The sequence below is a fragment of the Coregonus lavaretus genome, assembly GCF_964263955.1.
Source record: "Coregonus lavaretus genome assembly, chromosome: 15".
NCBI lineage: Eukaryota > Metazoa > Chordata > Actinopteri > Salmoniformes > Salmonidae > Coregonus > Coregonus lavaretus.
The window spans coordinates 20,960,824-20,977,943 of NC_140002.1; the positions used below are offsets into that span (position 1 = coordinate 20,960,824).

Here is a 17,120-nt window from a genome sequence, read left to right on the forward strand (position 1 = left end):
TATGCTGTAGCGTTAAGATTTCATATCACTGGAACTAAGGGGCCGAGCCCGAACCATGAAAAACAGCCCCGACCATTATTCCTCCTCCACCAAACTTTACAGTTGGCACTATGCATTGGGGCAGTTAGTGTTCTCCTGGCATCCACCAAACCAATATTCATCCATCGGACTGCCAGATGGTGAAGCGTGATTCATCACTCTAGAGAGCATGTTTCCACTGCTCCAGAGTCCAATGGCGGCGAGCTTTACACCACTCAAGCCGACGCTTGGCATTGCGCATGGTAATCTTAGGCTTGTGTGCGGCTGCTCGGCCATGGAAACCCATTTCATGAAGCTCCCGACGAACAGTTCTTGGGCTGACGTTGCTTCCAGAGGCAGTTTGAAACTTGGTAGTGAGTGTTGCAACCGAGGACAGACGATTTTTACACGCTACGTGCTTCAGCACTCGGCTGTCCCGTTCTTTGAGCTTATGTGGCCTACCACTTCGCGGCTGAGACGTTGTTGCTCCTAGACGTTTCCACTTCACCACAACAGTGCTTACAGTTGACCGGGGCAGCTTTAGCAGGGCAGTAATTTGACGAAATGACGTGTTAGAAGGTGGCATCCTATGACAGTGCTAAGTTGAAAGTCACTGAGCTCTTCAGTAAGGCCATTCTACTACCAATGTTTGTGTATGGAGATTGCATGGCTGTGTGCTCGATTTTATACACCTGTCAGCACGGTGTGGCTGAAATAGCAGAATCCACTAATTTGAAGGGGTGTCCACATACTTTTGTATATAAAACTGACACCTATGATGCCATCTTTATCAATGACAATCAACATGAAATATGAATAGAGTTAAAAAGCCGAGCTGAAGCCAGTCTTAAATTAGATAATCAACGGCTGTGGATAATCAATTACATGGCTGAATTAGGCGCTGGTCCCCAGAGTGGTGAAACATTCTGTTCCAGTCACTTCTCATCCATCAAAAGGGTCACACACTTTATGACTCCCACCAGAAAACATCTCTCCCGTGTTTTAGAACCATGTGTAACACTAAACATGTTGCTCAAGATGTCAGCGGATGCCCTTCCTCCACAGAGGGATTTGACATGATCCTCATCTACTATGATACTGTATATGGACACTACCAGACAGAGAATATTTCCCTTGCATTCACTGCAGGCTAGATCATTTGTTCCCAGCCAAAAACAGCAAAGTGAATTGTGTGAATTAAAAGTAATTTTTTGCTTTAATCACACAATTTTTTTTTACAAATCTAGTAGCTTATAATTTCAAATATCCAGGTTCTTTGCCGTAATGTTACCGGATATTACAAATAAGTTAAAAAGAAATAACTATGCTTCTAGTGATGTTCCTTACTGTAAAATGTGAAATGTATAGCCAAAGAATGAACTGAGGGCCTTTTGTAGACACAAAAGGATACAAAACCGCTTCTAAAGTCAAACCACTTTAAACATGATCACTAAACAGCTCTACCTTATTGAGAATTTTTAAAAGCCCAGCAAGAAACAGTAGAATTCTAAATAAATGCAGAGTCATAATGCATAAGATTGTGCTGCTACCAAGGCCCCAATTCTAGCGTTAGTTTTAGCCATGGGCAAACAGAATGCCTTGCATCTATTGACTGGTCCTCTGTAGCTCAGCTGGTAGAGCACGGCGCTTGTAACGCCAAGGTAGTGGGTTCGATCCCCGGGACCACCCATACACAACAATTTATGCACGCATGACTGTAAGTCGCTTTGGATAAAAGCGTCTGCTAAATGGCTTATTATTATTATTGTTATACCCCATAGAACCTCACTGTCTGCAAAAAGCAAACCACACCTCTGCCTCTCATTGTCAAGTGCTTTGTTTAACCTAACACTGGAGAGACGTCGCCCACAGGGATCCCCAACAATGACTAACACCATTACACACTGGCCAGTCCATCATGGCCTCTGTCTCTGCAGCCCCAATAGAGAGAAACCTAGCTAGCGTTTTTCCAGTAGAGAAGTAACACTTATTTTGACGACGAGCCTCGAGTCGTGTGAGGGGAGAGTAAATTGGCCACTTCATTTAAAGGTAATGAGCTAGAGAAGATGAGACCATGAGCTGTCACGATTATTTTATCTACTAACACTTTTCAGCAAGTGTTCAGGAAGGGAGGGAGGGGGGCATCTTCACTTGCCTTTTGTCTTTAGTTCAGTCGTGAGGAAGAGAGAGCTACAAATACCAGGCTCAATTGAAGTGGGAATGTTGAGGGGTATGGAGGTGGCAGTGGTGTGTATGGAGGGGAGTAGCAGAAATACAAAGTTGATCATTCAGAAGAACCACCACTCATGAGTTTTGACGGGTGGCCACCCCACAGGGGCCACTATATAAAGAGGAGAGGAGAGAGGAAGGTTCTGTAAAAAGGATACGTTGTGCCCCTTTTATCTCCCCAAATTAGGTAATTTTTTTAACAACCTTTCAAGGCACCATCTGCTGCCCAAACGTATATGATTAGCACCCCCTTGGCAACGAGAGAGGACAGGGATGATGGCCTAATTAGCCCAAATCCATATTTAGCGAATACAGTGATGGTTAATCAATTAGAGTCGCTTATCTGCATGCCTCAATTATCTGCTTTATGCCAATCACAAAGGAGAGAGTGGTCCCTGGAGACTTATTGGGCCACTGTTAACAAGTCTGACATCTTTGGGCTTACAGGGATAAGGAGGAGGGGGCTCAGTGGGTTTCTCTATTGAAAGCACTGACAGTGTCTGCTGCTTCCACAAAACAAGTAGGCTATACTTATACTGACTAGAAAATATCTATCTGAAGGAGGAATAAGTGAGCGAGGAGAGAGAGAGAGAGAGAATTGATGAAGTGAGCAGCAGAGTGAAATGGGGGATAAACCCTCCCATGATGAAACCTGTCTGCGTGGGGAACTGACTAAACCCATGTTATGTGACGGGGTAGAGCAAGGGAGCCTGGGTAGTAATGATACCACCAGTACCAGCACTACAAATTCCAGAGCTTGCACTGGCAGATGCACACAGTCCATCCACTCTCTCTAGTCAAGACACGGTGCACAGAGCAAACTCTATCCACCAGCCTCACCGTCTTCCTCCTCCCCCCACAAAGCACCTTCCATTTTTCAAGAACAATCTGGAAGCAGTCCCACATGCCCTCGCTTTCATCATCCTGGTGTTTGTTGTAACAAAGTGGCAGGGGCAGTGGGGTGAAGAGGTCACAACCCAGTCCAAACACACTGAACAGTCATAATAATACTACAGTTTGGGCCTTTTCTACGTTGTCGGGCACAAGGAGGCCAACTAGGGCCAAGTGGATGGATAAATAAGTCACTTAACTTGTCAGAGTCGTTCAAGTGGGCCCATCAGAGGTGATCTGCCAGGTGGAGGGCAAACGGTATGATGCGCCTCTCCTGTCCAGGGTACGTTTTGAGGTCTTTATTTGACATAATTGGCTAATGCGTAAGTTTTGGGGCTCATAAATCAAGGGCAAAGGGATTTTGATTTGGACATACAAGTTCTTTAATACATTTTTCAGTAAGTGTACACAATGACTACTCAAGAACATTAAACAAACTGACTGAAATATTTGCTCTTTGCTAAGATGCATCACCACAACAAAAATGATAAATTATCAGAGAGAGCAAAATAGAGATTTGCTTCCACCTAGGGGATAATTATTTCACCACAGGCTGCAGGGTGCGTAGGGAAACTTCTGCTGTCATTTGTCTCCCCCTTCCAAGCAACCTGTCTTTCAGAGTAATGGGTACAACAGAGTAGAGTACCATAACACATGGGCTGCAGTCTTGAGACCCTGGCTTAAATAATGACATTTTCACAATCCTTTCCCAATTCAAGTGTGGCATTTCAGCATATCTGCCTATCTGACAGACCTACTCTAGACTCTAGAGCCCTTTTTGGTTTTATGCTACATTACCCATAACTTCTGAGGTTGAAGCCTCCAGAAACAGCCTCGCTGTGTGTGGTCCTGAGGCATTTCACTTCCTGCTCTCATAGGCCCATCAGATGCCTTAGCCTGGCTGGGCCCTCGGAGATCCCTCTGAGGTGGGGGAGTAAATCCATCTCAAACACTGATTAACTTCCAGTGCAAATTCCCCACATACCACAGCAGCACATAGCACTGTGCCAGCGGGCCTATTACAATATCAATGAAAGAGCCAGGGGCCTCATCATCATCAAACACAATAGAGGAATAAAGCCTCAGCCTGCCAGGCGCAAGTTGACTGGAAGGAGTAAGCTTCAGCCTGCCAGGCAGTGACTGGTTGTACACAACAGACTTGTATCACTTTTTAAACCGTCAATTCACTAATTTCACATAGAGAAATTGCATTGTGCACTGACCAATAAGGTGTGTGGGTGTGTGTGTGTGTGTGTGTGTGTGTGTGTGTGTGTGCTACCACTTCCGTCCATGTCAGGTATTTTCCTGGCCACACACACACAATCCGTCCATCCATCCATCCAGCCACCCACACACATGTGCTCGTAAACGCACACACACACACACACACACACACACACACACACACACACACACATACATACATACATACACAACTAAACTCAGCAAAAAAAGAAACGTCTCTTTTTCAGGACCCTGTCTTTCAAAGATAATTCGTAAAAATCCAAATAACTTCTCAGATCTTCATTGTAAAGGGTTTAAAACTGTTTTCCATGCTTGTTCAATGAACCATAAACAATGAATGAACATGCACCTGTGGAACGGTCGTTAAGACACACAGCTTACAGACGGTAGGCAATTAAGAAAACTTAGAACACTAAAGAGGCCTTTCTACTGACTCTGAAAAACACCAAAAGAAAAATGCCCAGGGTCCCTGCTCATCTGCGTGAACGTGCCTTAGGCATGCTGCAAGGAGGCATGAGGACTGCAGATGTGGCCAGGGCAATAAATTGCAATGTCCATACTGTGAGACGCCTAAGACAACACTACAGGGAGACAGGACGGACAGCTGATCGTCCTCGCAGTGGCAGACCACGTGTAACAACACCTGCACAGGATCGGTACATCCGAACATCACACCTGCGGGACAGGTACAGGATGGCAACAACAACTGCCCGAGTTACACCAGGAACGCACAATCCCTCCATCAGTGCTCAGACTGTCCGCAATAGGCTGAGAGAGGCTGGACTGAGGGCTTGTAGGTCTGTTGTAAGGCAGGTCCTCACCAGACATCACCGGCAACAACGTCGCCTATGGGCACAAACCCACCGTCACTGGACCAGACAGGACTGCCAAAAAGTGCTCTTCACTGACGAGTCGCGGTTTTGTCTCACCAGTGGTGATGGTCGGATTCGCGTTTATCGTCGAAGGAATGAGCATTACACCGAGGCCTGGACTCTGGAGCGGGAGCGGGAGCGGGAGCGATTTGGAGGTGGAGGGTCCGTCATGGTCTGGGGCGGTGTGTCACAGCATCATCGGACTGAGCTTGTTGTCATTGCTGGCAATCTCAACGCTGTGCGTTACAGGGAAGACATCCTCCTCCCTCATGTGGTACCCTTCCTGCAGGTTCATCCTGACATGACCCTCCAGCATGACAATGCCACCAGCCATACTGCTCGTTCTGTGTGTGATTTCCTGCAAGACAGGAATGTCAGTGTTCTGTCATGGCCAGCGAAGAGCCCGGATCTCAATCCCATTGAGCACGTCTGGGACCTGTTGGATCGGAGGGTGAGGGCTAGGGCCATTCCCCCCAGAAATGTCTGGGAACTTGCAGGTGCCTTGGTGGAAGAGCGGGGTAACATCTCACAGCAAGAACTGGTAAATCTGGTGCAGTCCATGAGGAGGAGATGCACTGCAGTACTTAATGCAGCTGGTGGCCACACCAGATACTGACTGTTACTTTTGATTTTGACCCATCCTTTGTTCAGGGACACATTATTCAATTTCTGTGGAACTTGTTCAGTTTATGTCTCAGTTGTTGAATGTTGTTATGTTCATACAAATATTTACACATGTTAAGTTTGCTGAAAATAAACAGTTGACAGTGAGAGAACGTTTCTTTTTTTGCTGAGTTTATAATTGTCTAGTTAAATGTTTATTGTGGCAGCCCTAGTCCAGACCAGCTCCAGACAGGTCTGACAATGTAGAAACCATTTTGATTCTTAATACATGCAAATCTATGTCCAATATATGCAACAGGTTTAGAACAGGTTTATGTGTCCAGAGGGCAAGTAAATAAGAAGTGAGAGCAGGGCTCCACAAGAACACAAACAGTAGAGCTAGAACAGACCTTTGATCAGCAGAAAGCAGTCAGCCTCATGACAGTTCTAGCTGAGAGACTGATGAGCTAACATTGGTAAAGCAGTAGAAGGGTTTTTTATTCAACTTGAGGATGGGAGTCATGTAAGACCTCTAACAGACAAGAGAGTTGATGGCTTCCAAACCCAGTTGTCTGGATTTTGTGGGGCAGGCTAGCCAGCCATTTTCACACCACAGGCCAATGGAGAAATATATATAATTTGTGGCTGATCAAATATACGGTAGGGAAGCCTGGGTCACATTCAGTTGGATTCATTCACCATATGCAACACACACTGACTGATGCAAATAGAAAATTCCATGAATAGAGCAGTCATGAATCCTTACTCTATATGTCTGTTCTACACAATAGACTTCTAAATAGATAACTGCACGTTCCAAAAACCTTGTGACCTCTGAACACGGCCCTGGTTGGGAGAGGCCTCAGCTGTAACGGAAAGGTAGCAGAGGAGGAGTCAGGTAGAGTATGTACCTCAGAGGTGGCGAGGAGGTAGACATGGCTGGGGGGAGGGGCCTGGCTCAGCTCACAGCTCAGGCCCAGGGACGTGAGGATCTCCGTCAGGACCTCGAAGCGTTGCTCATCAAAACCCTCCAACGAAGCAACATCCTCAGCGCCGTCTCCAGGTGCACCTGAAGTCATGGGACTCTAGTATGTTGAGTCAGGGTGTGGAGTTCTATGTTGTTATTTCTATGTTCTCATTCTAGGTTGTGTGTTTCTATGTTTGGCCGGGTGTGATTCCCAATCAGAGGCAGCTGTCGCTCGTTGTCTCTGATTGGGGATCATACTTAAGTAGCCTGTTGGCAATCAGTTGTTGTGGGATCTTGTTCCGTGTAGAGCAGGGTTCTTCAATTCCGGTCCTGGAGGGCCGAAACACCTCTGTTTTTCATCCTCTCCTTCTAATCAGGGGCTAATTCAGACCTGGGACACCAGGTGAGTGCAATTAACTACCAGGTAGAACTAAAAAACAGAAGTGTTTCGGCCCTCCAGGACCGGAATTGAAGAACCCTGGTGTAGAGGCTTGTATTGTGTTTAGCCTGAGGACTAAACGTTATGTTGTTCGTGTTTAATATAAAGATAAACACATGTATGCATTTCACGCTGCACCTTGGTCTGACCCGTCCTTCAACGAACGTGACAATGACTGATAAAGAGACATAGCTACACACACAGTGGTGTGCAAGACTTTACCTGACACAGCACGGCCTCCCCTCCCTCCACTCCACGCTTCACCCTGACGATGACCATGTCCTTGTCCACACCATCCCTGTCCCCCTTCAGCTCTCCCCAGAGCTCCACCTCTCCAGGGTCCTCCCAACACCACTCTGGGGCTCCCTAACAAACACACTCCCACTGGCCAGCCCACTCAGATCCAGCTCTGTGGTATCAGCCCTGGTGAAGCTCAGCTTGCTGATCTGGTTCCTCCTGCTCTTCCTGGGCACCAGGGCCAGCCCCGTGGGGAAGAGGGTGGAGGAGAGCCCCAGGACCCTCCCACCCTGCTCCAGGTATGCCAGGAAGCAGGCCTGGAGCTGGGGGGTGAGGGGCTCGTCCGAGGCCAGCACTAGCAGGGCGACGCTCTCCAACCAGCGTTCACTGAGGGCCTGCTGTGGCCTCAGGGGGTACACCATGTAGCTGTCCATGTCGATGCACTCGCACAGCAGTGAACGCACCCTCTGAAACCTCTCCTGGCAGCCACCCGTGTACACCAGCACATTGAGGGGCTTCCCGCTAACGTTGACCCGCCGGCTCTGACCACGGAAGCTCTCTGCCTCATTCTCCTCGAATTTGTCCAGAGTCTCGTCCCCGCTGTCCATGCACGTGACGTAGTCATCGGGAAGGTTGGAGATGTTGTCGACGAGGCGTACTTGACGGAGAGGATGGTGCTGTTCTCCAGCTCCAGGCACTCGTGGCAGCTGGACAGGTGGAGGTGGTGGCCATGGCCCTCCATGTGCTGGTGGTTGTTGCCCAGGGAGTCCCCGCTGTCCACCCCAGTGCTGGCTCCTCGTAGGGGCTCCGAGCCTCGTCTCTCCACTAATGCCCTATGGACCTCTGGTGGTAGGAGCAGGCTGCCCTTCCTGTGTTGTGTTAGCTGGGTGTCGCCTCTCTCTGAGAGTACCTCCCACTCACAGGGAGAAGGCTCAGAGAGAATGATCTCAGTCTGTTTTTTGAGGGAGAGGGAAGTGATGTGCTTCTCTGACTTTCCCTTCTCCAAAAGTTATTTGAGAGCAGATTCTCTGAGCAGGACTGCTGGGGAAATGGGCACAAAGGGCAATATTTTAATTGCAAAATGTGGCCCCCTCTCCGTTTTAAGCAATGTGAAACAATGTCATAATAGATTTGGAAAACTGATTTGGATAATGTTTTTGGATATAGCCTAGCGTTAACAATAATTAAGTGAAGTTCTGAGATAGCATTGGCCAACAACTGTAACTGCATTTAGGACAAAAAAAAGGCTTTAAAAAAATGACTTACAGTCCTTCCACTTCAAAAAGCCCAAGAAAGACACCCACCATCTCAGATTGTTCTGAAATGGTTTCTGTAGTTAGAAACAGATAATATTAGTATGCCTGAAACATTATTTTGTTAAAAGATATATATAAATTAAGCTAATTGATTGCACCTAAATTGTCCATTTGAAGTTATAGGATTCATATAGTTTTCTATAAATATAGTACCCAACATCCGATTTGGACCAAACATCTTCACATCTTCTCAAAAATGTTTAAGACAAAGGCCACCCAAGGACCCCCCCCAAACCCCGCACCAAGCCCACCCCAATGGCCAGTAAACAGTATAAGATCTCTATGTTTGACAAGTAGTTTGAAGTTGCGCCTTGGAGTATTGTTTAATCATACTATGTAATGTATTCTCAATTAATTTGGTGATGGTTCTCCCCGTTCAGAGAAATTAGCCATTGAAGTAGCTTGCATTTTCCCCCATAAATGAGTGTGAAAGCACCAGGTTGCGCCTACTAGATGCCGCTTTTTCTGCTATTGCCACACCCTTTTATCCATGTTGCTGGACTCCTGTGTTTATCAAATGGATCACAACATTTTCTTTGCAACTTTGGGTACAAAACCAACAGCTTTTGCTCATGATGAAAATAAATTGTGTGGTCATCCTCACAAGTCAAGCCAGTCCTCCATGAAAGCAATTCAGTTTGTCCTACTCTTAGCAACCTAATGCTTCAACCCAACTCTCCTTGACTAGTCCAATAAATGGCAGCTCATCTTAGAAGGCTATCCCTATGGTGCAATCCTCATATGAAGACTTTCCCTATCAGTCCAAACATTTTATGGAGAAATGGGCTAGTGACTGTTGTGACAACTCTAATAAAATAATACAATTACAAACCATTGCATTATTAGAAAACATATGTATACAGTGCATTCTGAAAGTATTCAGACCCCTTTACTTTTTCCACAATTTGTTACATTACAGCCTTATTCTAAAATGGATTAAATTGTTTTTTTCCCTCATGAATCTACACACAATACCCCATAACGACAAAGCAAAAACAGGAATATCTGAAAAATCACATTTACATAAGTATTCATACCCTTTACTCAGTACTTTGTTGAAGCACCTTCAGCAGCGATTACAGCATTGAGTCTTCTTGGGTATGACCCTACAAGCTTGGCACACCTTGCCATTGGGGTGGGCTTGGTGTGGGGTTTGGGTTTAGTTTAGTTTATTAATTCGACCATTCTAAAAAACAAGCACACATAAAACTTGAAAAAACCATACATGCACATGAGTAAAATCATCGAGGATAACACACAATAAAGGATTATTTCCATTGTGGTCCTTTTGAAACAAGATGTCTATGCAAGATCGAACACGGTTGAACACAGTATGACAGCGTGGGTGGCGTTTTACCATTTATTTGGATTCCTCGCATCTTAAACATTGTTAAGAGGTTTTTAAATGTTTTATTGTATGAATCCTATAAATTGAAATGGACAATTTTGGTGCAATCAATTATATTGAACAAAAATATGAACGCAACATGTAAAGTGTTGGTCCCATGTTTCATGAGCTGAAATAAAAGATCCCAGCAATTTTCTAAATCTAATATCTCACAGATTTTGTGCACAAATGTGTTTACATCCCTGTTAGTGAGCATTTCTCATTTGCCAAGATAATCCTTCCACCTGACAGGTGTGGCATATCAAGAAGCTAATTAAACAGCATGATCATTACACAGGTACACCTTGTGCTGGGGACAATAAAAGGCCACTCTAAAATGTGTAGTTTTGTCACACAACGCCACAGATGTCTCAAGTTTTGAGGGAGCGTGCAATTGGCATGCCTACTGCAGGAATGTCCACCAGAGCTGTTCCCAGATAGTTTAATGTTAATTTCTCTACCATAAGCCGCCTCCAACGCCATTTTAGATGCCTGCATACTCACCAGACATGTCACCCATTGAGCATGTTTGGGATGCTCTGGATCGACGTGTACGACAGCGTGTTCCAGCTCCAGCCAATATCCAGCAACTTTGCACAGCCATTGAAGAGGACTGGGACAACATTCCACAGGCCAAAATCAACAGCCTGATCAACTCTATACAAAGGAGATGTATCGCGGTACATGAGGCAAAGGGTGGTCACACCAGATACTGACTGGTTCTGATCCACACCCCTACCTTTTTTAGAAGGTATCTGTATTCCCAGTCATGTGAAATCCAAAGATTAGGGCCTAATTTATTTATTTCAATTGACTGATTTCCTTATATGAACTGTAACTCAGTAAAATCTTTGAAATTGTTGCATGTTGTGTTATATCTTTGTTCAGTGTAGCTTAATTTCTCAGAGTTCACATTATATTTCAACAAAATAATGTTGCAGAAATGCTTATCTTATCTGTTTCTAACTACAGAAACAATTTCAGAACAATCTGAGATGGTAGGTGTAGAAATCCTCTTTCTTGTGCTTTTTAAAGTGAAACGACCCATATTCAAGACTTCCTTTTAAAAGTATGACTTCCAAGAGGCCAGAGGCTTTCTCTTTCTTGGTGAATTTTTAAGGTAGAACAGCCCCATTGAACACAGAGTGGGGTTTCACTGTCCGGTGCAGTCCCACCCAGACATGAGGAACAATCGAGTGGAGGGAAACACTCGGAAGGAGAGACAAAGTGGCTCATCTCAGGTTCCAAACCTCTGTCCACTCAGCAAAAGAGAGGCCCGCTCCCAAACTCTCAAAGGCACAGGCATGCGTCCTCTCAGTCACGCACACATACACCTTCAATACAGTTAATGGCTGTATTGTGGACTTCAGTGTCTAGGGGTGATATAGCCTAACTGTGCCACACATTTGGGACCTATTCACTGCAATATAGAACCAGTGTATTTATGTTTTTTCTTACTCACTGTGCACAGAGGAAAGTTAAACATGTAGTTTTGAGTTACATTTGGTTGAGTTTTCAACTAATGTAAATTCAACGTGGAATCAACAAAAAATGTCACCATGTCATTGGATTTAGGTTAAAAGTTGGCTGACAAAATAACAAAATGCTCTGAGGTTGACGACTTTTTGCAAATCCAATCAGTTTTCCACGTTGATTCAACGTCATCACATAGATTTTGTGGGTTGAAATTAAATGGAAACCGCATTGATTCAACCAGTTTCTGCCTAGTGGGCAATCATAGAGTACTCTTCTTTACTAAACAGATATGTTTGTTCGCATATATGTTTGACAGTTTATATACTGTATATAAAACCTGCCAGTTTCTTCTCTTCTTGATAAATATACTTGTGATCCATACTTTTTTCTTTTTTGTAGTATGATGACGAGCCTGGCTGCCCACTCTTTGTCCTGACGTAGCCTCTATGATGAAAGAAATGTTCTCTACCCGTGGGCCACAACTCAGAGAAGACCCCCACAACAGTGTCCACTTGCTGATGTCATCACATGCCTAGGAACAATAATACAGACAACATAGACACTGATCAAGAGTATGGACACTGATGGTATGGCTAGATATTAAAGCATATTTTAGAAAGCTAGTAAGACTATGACATCTATGAAACTATGTAAATGACTGACATATAATGTAAGTTAATGTGCATCAAAAGGATTTATTTTGACTTGTTACCTCATTTATCGTCAAGCATGCATAAACTGATAACTAATGGAGTAGGCCTATTTCACATGATCGTCCACTGAATGGAACAATAAGTTGGCAATCTGGGCTTTGCCCATTCATTGCTACTGTAGCTGAGTAGCTAATATTTTTTACATGTCAAGGCCCCGGACGCTAGCTAAGCTATCTAACGGAACTAGCTAACTATCAAACAAACTTTTCACCTGTGATTCAGTTATGTAAATAGCTTTCTCGCCCAACTTGAGAAAAACGTCCTCCTCAGGCAGAGGTGGACTGAGCTGCTTATTGACACTTGTCTGCCAGGTTGGTTGTCCTTTCTGAAGAGGCTTCCCCTGTGGATTCAAGGCACAGAATATGAAGCTACTGACACTGGTTTTGTTCTCCCCGCACAGTCTGTGCAGGGTGCTCCGGATAACCACTGTGTAGCACTTTTGAAAGCGCACCCAGAGGTAGATGTAGCACAACGATATTAGCATTTTCTTTACATTTGGAAAGCAGTTTCTGAGCCCGTTATGGCCTTTTCTGCACAGAGCTCACGTTCGACCTAACCGTCACTTCCTTGTTGTTGACAGACTGGCTACACCAGCTAAAAATCATCATTAAGCATGCTCGGTCAGTGCAGACTGCAGCGCAAACATTCATCACGTGAGGGCGACAAAAGAGGGTGTATTTAGCAGACGCTCTTATCCAGAACGATTTACAGTAGTGAGTGCATACATTACCCTCTGGATGTAAAAAATTAGAAGGGATGAAAAGAGTACAAAAAGAAGCTCCTTATGGAAAATCAAGAGACACTTTTTGCTGACTATTATAAAAATGGGAAATAAGCAACTTAATCTTCCACACAGACCATCTCCTGGCATGGTGCAGTGCTATATTAACACACTACCCTTCTTGGGGTGTTAGCGATGGATGGAAACTCAGGATACTAGACAACGAGGACTCTGAGTCAGCCAATGTCAACCTGTACAAGTCTGGAACAGTAATGGTACAGGGCAACCCCAAACAGTTTCAGCTGTACTTTCACATAATCAAAGAGATAGCTCAGCAGGATAAGCTCTCTCTTGAGAAAGATACCCCCACCCCAAGCGTGTCAGACCAGACCTCTTAATTATACAACCCCACAGACGAGCAACCCCAAGCGGAAAGTCAACCTCCCAGCACAGAGTACTACTCCCTCATTGAAATGAAGGATAAATTCACCCAGCTGGAGGTAAGGCAGGTGGAGCTGGAAAAGCAGGTGACCACACTCCAGTCGGCACAAAAAGTTGTCCAGCTCAACAACACCCCCTCAACCAGAGCTGGAGGTGGAGAGAGACATATCTGCACTCTGGACTGTGGTGAGACAACATCAACAGGAGAAAGAGCAGGAGCAGGAGAAGAACAGAGCACTAGAGGAGAGGATCAGAGTGCTGGAGGAGAGGTTGAGGGGGATAGTGTGTGACAGAGAACAACCCATTAGAGAGCTGGCCACCCCCGCAGAGAAGCCAGCAGAACAGCCCACCTCAGACACTGACCAGTCTCGACACCACAGCAGAACAGTCCACCCCAGACCCTGACCATAGTCTCGACATCACAGCAGGACAGACAAATGAAGAGCCCCAAACCCAGGGGATCCGACCCCCTCTGAGCACCCCCCCCGTCAGCCACCGTGATATCGCTCCTGACAACCCCCCCACACCCACTGAGGACATACACAAGCCACAGATTGTACTCCTTATGGACTCAAACGGGAAACATGTATAAGAAAATAAACCCAAACACACAGTGTCTAAACTCTGGTGTCCAAACACCCAGAGTTCCATAGACCTTCTGTCTGAGGACCAACTAGGGTCACCCAGATACATAATAATACACACAGGCACAAACAACCTGAGAGCACAGCAGGAAAGGGTGGCCACAGCACTCAAGGGAGTGATTGAAAAAGCTTGTGGTTATCGCCACCCAGCTACTACGAAAATACTTCCACCCTACTACCATACAGTGGGTAAATGCAAGTATTTCCCGTGACTGTGCCTCAAAACCAATTGTTTACCTGGCCCGCCACTCCACCCTGGACTTGAACAGCCTTTACGACCAGGTCCATCTGTTCAAGGCAGCAGTGCCCACCTTTTCCCGGACCCTAAAGGACATCGCCCTCAACTGCAGCCCCAACACCTCACACAGGAGCTACACATAGAGGGCTCACGTCGAGAGGACCTACATCCAGACCACAGCTCCACCAGCCACACCCCCACCCCCACCCTAACCAAGATCAGACCTATGCCCCTCCTGCCCACCCCATGCCCCCCACTCCTGCAAAGAGGGCCTCAACATGAAAGTCACACATACGCCCAGGCCGTGAGCAGGCAAACAGGCTCAACCCCCACTCTTACACTAGCCCAAGCCAATGGCATGTACCAGATGCTCAGCAGGCTCTGCTCACACTTACTGGTCTGAGGCCAAACCACATGACTAACCACATTGGACACTTTATGGAACACAAAGCCTTCACTATCTCATCCTGGAATATCCAAGGCCTGAGGTCATCTGCCTTTGGCCTAAAGAGCAGGAACCTAGACTTGACCAAAGAAATCAGAAATACAGACATTGTCATCCTACAAGAAACATGGTATAGAGGAGATGGACCCACTGGTTGCCCTCTAGGTTACAGAGAGCTGGTAGTCCCATCCACCAAACTACCAGGTGTGAAACAGGGAAGGGACTCTGGGGGTATGCTAATTTCGTATATAGAGCAGACCTACAGTGGGGGAAAAAATGTATTTAGTCAGCCACCAATTGTGCAAGTTCTCCCACTTAAGAAGATGAGAGAGTCCTGTAATTTTCATCATAGGTACACGTCAACTATGACAGACAAAATGAGGGAAAAAAATCCAGAAAATCACATTGTAGGATTTTTTATGAATTTATTTGCAAATTATGGTGGAAAATAAGTATTTGGTCAATAACAAAAGTTTCTCAATACTTTGTTATATACCCTTTGTTGGCAATGACACAGGTCAAACGTTTTCTGTAAGTCTTCACAAGGTTTTCACACACTGTTGCTGGTATTTTGGCCCATTCCTCCATGCAGATCTCCTCTAGAGCAGTGATGTTTTGGGGCTGTCGCTGGGCAACATGGACTTTCAACTCCCTCCAAAGATTTTCTATGGGGTTGAGATCTGGAGACTGGCTAGGCCACTCCAGGACCTTGAAATGCTTCTTACGATGCCACTCCTTCGTTGCCCGGGCAGTGTGTTTGGGATCATTGTCATGCTGAAAGACCCAGCCACGTTTCATCTTCAATGCCCTTGCTGATGGAAGGAGGTTTTCACTCAAAATCTCACGATACATGGCCCCTTTCATTCTTTCCTTTACACGGATCAGTCGTCCTGGTCCCTTTGCAGAAAAACAGCCCCAAAGCATGATGTTTCCACCCCCATGCTTCACAGTAGGTATGGTGTTCTTTGGATGCAACTCAGCATTCTTTGTCCTCCAAACACGACGAGTTGAGTTTTTACCAAAAAGTTCTATTTTGGTTTCATCTGACCATATGACATTCTCCCAATCCTCTTCTGGATCATCCAAATGCACTCTAGCAAACTTCAGACGGGCCTGGACATGTACTGGCTTAAGCAGGGGGACACGTCTGGCACTGCAGGATTTGAGTCCCTGGCGGCGTAGTGTGTTACTGATGGTAGGCTTTGTTACTTTGGTCCCAGCTCTCTGCAGGTCATTCACTAGGTCCCCCCGTGTGGTTCTGGGATTTTTGCTCACCGTTCTTGTGATCATTTTGACCCCACGGGGTGAGATCTTGCGTGGAGCCCCAGATCGAGGGAGATTATCAGTGGTCTTGTATGTCTTCCATTTCCTAATAATTGCTCCCAGAGTTGATTTCTTCAAACCAAGCTGCTTACCTATTGCAGATTCAGTCTTCCCAGCCTGGTGCAGGTCTACAATTTTGTTTCTGGTGTCCTTTGACAGCTCTTTGGTCTTGGCCATAGTGGAGTTTGGAGTGTGACTGTTTGAGGTTGTGGACAGGTGTCTTTTATACTGATAACAAGTTCAAACAGGTGCCATTAATACAGGTAACGAGTGGAGGACAGAGGAGCCTCTTAAAGAAGAAGTTACAGGTCTGTGAGAGCCAGAAATCTTGCTTGTTTGTAGGTGACCAAATACTTATTTTCCACCATAATTTGCAAATAAATTCATAAAAAATCCTACAATGTGATTTTCTGGAATTTTTTTTCTAAATTTGTCTGTCATTGTTGAGGTGTACCTATGATGAAAATTACAGGCCTCTCTCATATTTTTAAGTGGGAGAACTTGCACAATTGGTGGCTGACTAAATACTTTTTCCCCCCACTGTACCTGACAACTGTGACTGACCCAAACTTAAGGAAAGCTTTCACTATGTACAGACTCAGTGAGCATAGCCTTGCTATTGAGAAAGGCCGCCATAGGCAGACCTGACTCTCAAGAGAAGACAGGCTATGAGCACACTGCCCACAAAATGAGGTGGAAACTGAGCTGCACTTCCTATCCTCCTACTAAATGTATGACCATATTAGAGACACATATTTCCCTCAGATTACACAGATCCACAAAGAATTAGAAAACAAACCCAATTTTGATAAACTCCCATATCTATTGGGTGAAATACCACAGTGTGCCATCAAACCAGCAAGATTTGTGACCTGTTGCCACAAGAAAAGGGCAACCAGTGAAGAACAAACACCA

At 45.4% G+C, this 17,120-nt stretch overlaps 1 pseudogene across 1 annotated transcript in view; it reads right to left on the bottom strand.

Moving 5' to 3' along the window:
- The window catches only part of LOC311143071 (biotin--protein ligase-like), a 32,756-nt pseudogene extending 19,879 nt beyond the window's left edge, over positions 1–12,877 (bottom strand). Inside the window, exons 1-4 of the transcript in view lie at positions 12,605–12,877; positions 12,089–12,212; positions 7,487–8,542; positions 6,770–6,927 (exon numbers count right to left, since the gene is read on the bottom strand). The product of the transcript in view is annotated as a biotin--protein ligase-like (transcript). The remainder of the gene's footprint in view (positions 1–6,769; positions 6,928–7,486; positions 8,543–12,088; positions 12,213–12,604) is intronic.
- Positions 12,878–17,120: the final 4,243 nt, after the last annotated feature.